Source organism: Rhagoletis pomonella, unplaced genomic scaffold (assembly GCF_013731165.1).
Source record: "Rhagoletis pomonella isolate Grant_MI unplaced genomic scaffold, Rhpom_1.0 Rhpom_scaffold_00007, whole genome shotgun sequence".
Lineage (NCBI taxonomy): Eukaryota > Metazoa > Arthropoda > Insecta > Diptera > Tephritidae > Rhagoletis > Rhagoletis pomonella.
The window spans coordinates 38,126,657-38,133,768 of NW_023458561.1; the positions used below are offsets into that span (position 1 = coordinate 38,126,657).

General features: G+C 37.9%; 1 protein-coding gene across 1 annotated transcript in view; it reads left to right on the plus strand.

The window, feature by feature from the left end:
- Positions 1 to 7,112, plus strand: part of LOC118742740 (terminal nucleotidyltransferase 5C) — a 325,265-nt gene that overhangs the window by 2,032 nt on the left and 316,121 nt on the right. The gene's annotated exons all lie outside the window — the stretch shown is intronic.

Sequence of the window (7,112 nt, forward strand, 5' to 3'; positions counted from 1 at the left end):
CAGCTGACGAGAGAAGACAGCAACCAGCTATGTAGGTAGCGAAAGGAAAACAAAGAGGGAGAGAGCGATAGAGAGCCAGAAGAGTACAAGCATAGCGAAATCTAATGTATACAGAAATGAAAGAGCTAACACAGGCATAACCGTTGCGAAGCAAATATCTGAAGAGCATTGTTAATAAAACTGATAATTAAAAGAAAAGTGACAAAATTCGACAGAGTGGGAGTAGGCACGATTGTAAGAGAGCGTAGATTACATTTGCAGTTTATATTAAAAGATCGTGCGCACTAAAAACACAGTGCGTTAGTCATATGTCTACCACATTTACAAATGTATGCCCACATGTATTTATTATGCGAAAGAGTACGGGAATAAAATTGAGATCGAAATTGTCACAAATACTATTTTTCCAGCGGTTGAAGACAATTGAGAACGGAAGCACGTTAGTTGCGAAAAGAAGAGATATAGAAAAAAAAAAGTTGTCAGGTAATGTTAATAGTTCGATGTTCCCGGGCTACTTCATCTGAAGTGGTCGATAGCCGTCAAACTATTCTAACTTTTGTACTAACTCAGCGCTGTCAGACAAACTATTCTTTCTCATAGGTATCAAGACTACTGATTACATTTACAGCGCTACGAATGAAGCTACTAAAAAAGTTATAAAGATTTTTGGTAAGTTAGGTTGGGTTGAAGCCAGCACATTTGGCCCATTGTGATACCACATGGATCCAAAAAAAAAAACCCTACTCCTTAAACCAGTTCGTGGAGTCTGCGAACCTTAGCAACTGCCGTATTCCAAACTTAGCAGTCGCGCTTAGATCGTCTAGAAGACCTATACCTAGGAATTTCAGTCTTTTCCTGCCTAGTGCTGAGCAATCGCAGTGTTAGTGCCGTATTGATTCAGGCTCTTCTTCGTCGTGGCAGCTCCTGCAGTCGTCGTTGTGACTAACCCCGAGGCGTTCTGCGTGCCTTCCTATCAGGATATGTCCTGTGAGCAGACCAATGGCCAGTGACATATCGCCTTTATTGAGATTGAGAATTTCCCTCGATCTCCGTACAGCCCATTTTGGCCATGTAAGCTTCGTTGTATTACAGTTTTTAGTGCGCTGCCATGTAGAGGCCGCTTCTTCAAGGAAGTTCTCCCTTAGTAAGAGCTTGCAGGAAGCGAGTGGCATACCCATCCCCTTCCAGGCTGGTGAAAGTGGAGAGGAAGTACCCGCCCTTGCAAGCTCGTCTGCCTTCTCATTTCCTGGTATGTCACTGTGCCCCGGTACCCATACCAGGTGCAAAGCGAACTGCTCCGACATTAAGTGATTTGCGGCAGTTGGCAACTGTTCCCGAATTTATAGTGACAGAGTCAAGCGCCATAAGGGCCGCCTGACTCTCTGAGTATATATATATTTCCGTAGTGGCGATAACAGCTAGTTTTAGGCTGTCAACGGCTTCTTTTATGGCTGCCAATTTGGCTTGAAAGACACTACAGTGGTCAGGTAGTCGGAATGATCTTTTTATTCCCAATTTCTCCGAGTAAACGCCTCCCCCTACCATATTTTCTAGTTTGGAGCCTGGTTTGGTAAGTTCCTGTCCGAGCTTTTTCTCCGACTTGTGGTGTGCGTACAGTTTTGCGCCACCTCCACCAAAGTCGAAATGGTTTGAGAATCTTTTTCATGGCAGAACCACACTCGAAGGTTTGCCTAGAGATACATTCATACATAGAAGGAAATGTAAAATACCGTGTATGCCATTCCTCGGCTTTAAAAAGACGATGATTCATGCTTGGCAATACTCTGTCCCAACAGTTGCCTTATTTCTCAAAATACATCTCTGTTTAAAAAACCTTTAGTCAAGCTCAAATACTTTCTGCTTTGGTTTTCTTTTTATACGTACCTTGGGGTAGTGGACTATCCATCAAGTGGCCCTTATGAAACCACGACAAAGCTTTCGCATTCTGTCAGAGAAGGGCGGTGGTATATAGTATGCCCCACTCCATAATGCCATTTCCACATTCCCCCATCCACTTTTGTGATAAGGGATTCGGGAGCGTTTGCCGACTGTGCTTTCCGTAAAGATTTCCTAATTCATTTTTGCTGTTTACTGATTATAACCAGATAGAATTCACTACACCCCAGACCTTGTTGTCATTTAATATGTATGAGATCAAATTTTCAGCGCTCAGATTATGATCGGCAGTTTTCCCCATGTGCCATGTGATCTGTTTAGCCGGGCTTCGATACTCGCAATGAGCCTGAAGGTCCAGCGACCCGACGAAGACGCGTCCCTCCGTTGCCATTGGGGGAGGCTTTTTGGTGTTTGATCGCGATCTCGAGCCCTATCTAAGCTCTGCCTTTGGAGCGGGAGATCAAATAGTTGCGCTGGAGTCCGCTAGCCATTAGATCAGCAGGCATTTTACTAGCAATCGCGCAATTACTTGACTTGAATGGGAATTCAATGGGTTCAATGCACGAAAACATTAATTGTAGCGCATTCAATGCGAAGTGAGGGACCTTTAGACGATGACAATTGGCTAATAACAGCTGGCGTTCATCAAGTGCATCCTGCAGGGAATTTAATTAACAGGGTGTGCTTTTCTGTAAAGAAAGAAACGAAGAAGGAATTAGAATACCGCCAATTTGATTTTCAATTCAATTTTAAACACGTGGCAAATTGGTTAAACTGTGCACTTCTCATACGCTATCCATGCTAAATACTCAAGTAAAAGAACAGGTAGTAAAGAGAGTTGGAGTATGATTACCAGGAAATTAAGAAGAGAAAGAGAGAAGAAAAAAAGGTGCCCGGAAATACTAAAGTCAACATGCAAGCAAGTATAATAAAATATGTGTATGTATTTAGGTAGCACCTTGAAAAATTCGCCGTGCGGTTCAAGTGCGCAGATCACCAACAATATAAATTCGTTAAGAGTGGGCGTAAAAATTTTGGTTTTTTTCTCACACAGATTCATTCTATCATATATAAACAGATATGGTACAAGTCTGGGTATTAAATCATGATCACACATCAAATTTATACATATCGTCGTTTAAAGTACAAAACCGCGTATCAAGAGAATGCAAAACCTTGTAGGTAAGGTTGCCAAAATTTTACAGGAGAGAGTAAAACCTGTCTTATTTCAGCAGGGTTCTCTCTTTTATATCTCTAAATATCTCAACCATTTATATTTAAATATCGATACATATTTGGCTTTAAATGGATAAGGCTTGATGGCTTGAGGAGCTCCCGGCGAGCAAATCTCATTTTTGGTACAAATGTCAGTTACGAGGTTTTGCAGAACCACGATACGCTGTATTGTACTTTGAACGACGATATGTATGGATATGTACATCTACATATATGTATGTATGTACATAGAATTGGTTTCAGTGGATGTACATATATAGGAATCTGCTGTTTTTAAAAAATGTACGACTTTCCGTGAACTGTTTTCAAAATAAAAATGTGCGACTTTCCGTGAACTATGTTCATACTATATGTCCCATATGTATGTATATGCACATGCATACTAGTACTTATAAATATTTATACAGTAGGTACACATTTATTTGTTTGTACGAAATTAGTTCCGTTCTGTTGTTGCGAATTAAAAGCTTTTCAACTTTTTCCAACCTACATTCTTGTTTACTTATGTTTGTATGTAGATTGGGGTGCATCACTCCTCATACAAAAAAAAAAATCAGTACAGTTCATTTATTAGTTTTTAAGACTTCCCATAAAGTATTTCGGACAAATATTAAAATTAACTGCGCTGCACTGATTTGAAAATATCTCAAAAAATCGGATTTTTATGAATAAAAATTGTTTTCAAAGAACCATCCCAGATGATACAAGTTAAAAAATTTTGAAAAATCGTCTAAAACGAAATCAAAACAATACAAATTTTGAACTTTTTTTTCAAATCGGTCCAGCTCACGTAAATCTTTCAGGACGATTCTGAACAGAACTCACTGGGAGTTTTTCTCTTTTCCCTTTCCTCCTATCATGAACAAAAATTCCCTGAGAATTTTTTTTTATTCTAAATGACGGAGTTGAGCTATCAAAAAAGTTTCAAACAGCTCTTTCGAAGTTCCTCCCAAATTTTAGGGGAAAATGCTACTAGTTAATTAATGGGGGACTTCTTTTTCGGGAGAAACAAATTCCCGGAAGACAAACTTTTTATATTCTTTCGAAATAGTTTGGCGGAAGTCCCACGAACTATACCCAAAAATGAGCAAAAAATTTAAGATTTAGTATTTTATAGCTGACGCAAAGATGACAGACCACCCGAAATTTAGTTGAAATAACATCTGACGAAGTTACCATGATTGCCATTCAGCAAGTGGATCCGGTCGGGGCTTTTTCAAAACGACTGCCTCTTTGGAAGCTGTACTAGAGGACCTTAGAACATCAGTGACATTCGTACAGCTGCGGTTTATTTCTGAAGCATCGAAAGTCAAATTAACAAAACTATCGAAGTGGGCGTGTCAGCGCAAAATTTGTACGGCGCACAATGGTCTGAGAGTAGCAGAAAGTCCAAGACTCTAAATGCGCAACCAAGGTTTTTTATAAGATTCTAAACGTGAATGTATAACAGATTCCCATATAAGCTGCCAAAAAAGTGACCGTTATCCGATTTTACTGGCATTTGATATTCAATACTTTTGTCCAGGAATGAAGAAGCATACAAAAGGATGTAGATTGGTGAACTTTTACGATCGCTACATTAGGATGCAGATATGCTAAATATTATCCGGTTTAAAAAAAAAAATAATAATATCATTTTATTGTTTTTTGTATGAATGGTGGGCGTGGGCCAATTTTGATTATCTTTCAGATTTAAATATTTCTGGTTAAAACTAAGCTACCAAAGTTGTGTGGTGGGCGAGGCCGTTTGCCAAACTATGCGATTTGTCAGATTTCTTCATTCTTAAGCAATAATACTACAGATAGTAAATTACAGGAACATCGGAGCATAATTAGTACCTTTTGCTATTGCACTGTACGGGTTCATCATTATTTCGTTCGAATTTTTCTGTTGTAAAAAAAGCGGACTCACGAGAGCCTTGAAACTCTTTCACTTGCATGACTTTAAAATAAATACATAAATAATAATCAGCCTTATCATGAGTTCCATTTTCCGAGAATCAGTTTACTTTTCATTTTTCGTTTCCATTTATTTACTATGGGCGGATGAAACATTTTCGGGTGAATTTTTTTTTTTTTTTGTGATTTGATTCGTCGGACAAATAAAAAATTATTCTCATTTTCGTTGTTGGTGTTTCCGACAGGGTAGGAGTGTGATGTAATGTGGAGCGATTTTCCGTCATCCCTTGTCAAATTTGGTTTGGAGACAAACCGGGATGACGGAAAATCGTTCCACATTTCATCAAAAAATTATTACAAAAAAGAAATTATATTCGTGATTTGATTTGCATTGTAAAAAAAATAGAAAATCGTACTTGCGTCATATAAATAAGTATTTTTTTTTTAGGTGGAAAATCACGAATCAAATTGATTTGCACGACAAATCAGATCAAAAATAAAATTTATTTTTTATTTGGGTGACGAATCAAATCACAAATAAATTTTATTTGATTATTGGTCCGACGAACCAAGTCACAAATAAATAATATGTATACATATATACATATTTGCATTTTGTTGATACGCGGTTTTGCACTTTAAACGACGATATATATATTTTTTTTTTGAAAAACAAATGCATAATAAATGTATGTTATTTAGGATTTTGAATTGAGATATCAATTTGATTTTTGCATTTGTGATTTGACTAATGCAAAATCACGCAACCATGTATGAGAAGCATTTTCAATGCAGAAGTACACTTGAGAGGTTTAAAGAAAACTTGTATGGTTTTAAATGTAACTCGAACCTAAGTCCTATGGAGTGGACTTTAAAAGATTAAAAAGTGTAACTCCTATCCTCCTGACTTCTTCTTCTTCTTCTTCTTCTTATTTGGCACTTCAACCGTTTGTCGGTTTTCCCGAATTCTTAATAGTTTTCATAGTTGGAGGAATCATGTAGCAAATATTAAGCCGTTTTATGAGAATTGTTGGAATTTTGGCTTTTACTTTTGGATTTCCCACTCTTTGGTTAAGGAAATAAAAAGAGTCTCTCAAAATATTTAGTCACAAGAAAAATATAGCAGCAATACCGGAACATAAGTTTTTTCCGTTTGGCAAAAAAAAAAAATTGTTTACGACCCACATACAAAATATGTTTTTTTTTTGCATAAACAAAAACATTAGTGGCCAATGGCGGGAGGGCGATGACCTTAAAGGAAAATGTATGCGGATGTGTATGTGGATGGATATGTATGCTTTATAAAGCATCCCACTGAGAAAATGGGTAAACACCTTACGAAAACACCCTGTTTTCTTTCAGTTTTTAGTACATAAATTGTCATCATTGCCAATGTCATCTAGTAGTAAAGCACAAAATGAACACCTCCGACGAAACATTACGTTGTCAGTTGCAAAATAATATGCAGCCGAAATTATTTCCAAGCGCCGAACTACTCCGAGCGACTGCTCTGCATTACACGTAACTTACCTTGTAAAGCGGCTCAGAAGTTTGTCTGATACCAAATTTATATTCTAAATTCCGACTTACATAAGGCGTGGCTCAGAGGTATGTCTGATACGAAATGTACAGTCCAAATTCCTACTTACTTACTACTTTGCTAAAGTAAGGCATAAGTTGCTGGTAAGGTATTGCCCTTCACCCGGCGGTACTTACCACTTCCCTGCCGAATTTCCCTTACTTTAACAAAGTTGTAAGTAAGTAGGAATTTGGTCGGTACATTACGTATCAAACATACCTCTGAGCCATTTTACAAAGTAAGTTACGCATAATGCAGAGCAGTCGCTCGGAGTAGTTCGGCTCTTGGAAATAACTTCGGTTGCACATTATTTTGCAACTGACAACGTCATGTGTCGTCGTAGGTGTTCATTTTGTGCTTTACTAGTAGATGACATTGGCAATGATGACAAACTGAAACTAAACATGACTTACCTCGTAAGGTGCTTACCTATGTATTTTCCCAGTGCGATAGGCCATACATACATACATACATATGCGTATATGTATATTGACCAACCTTA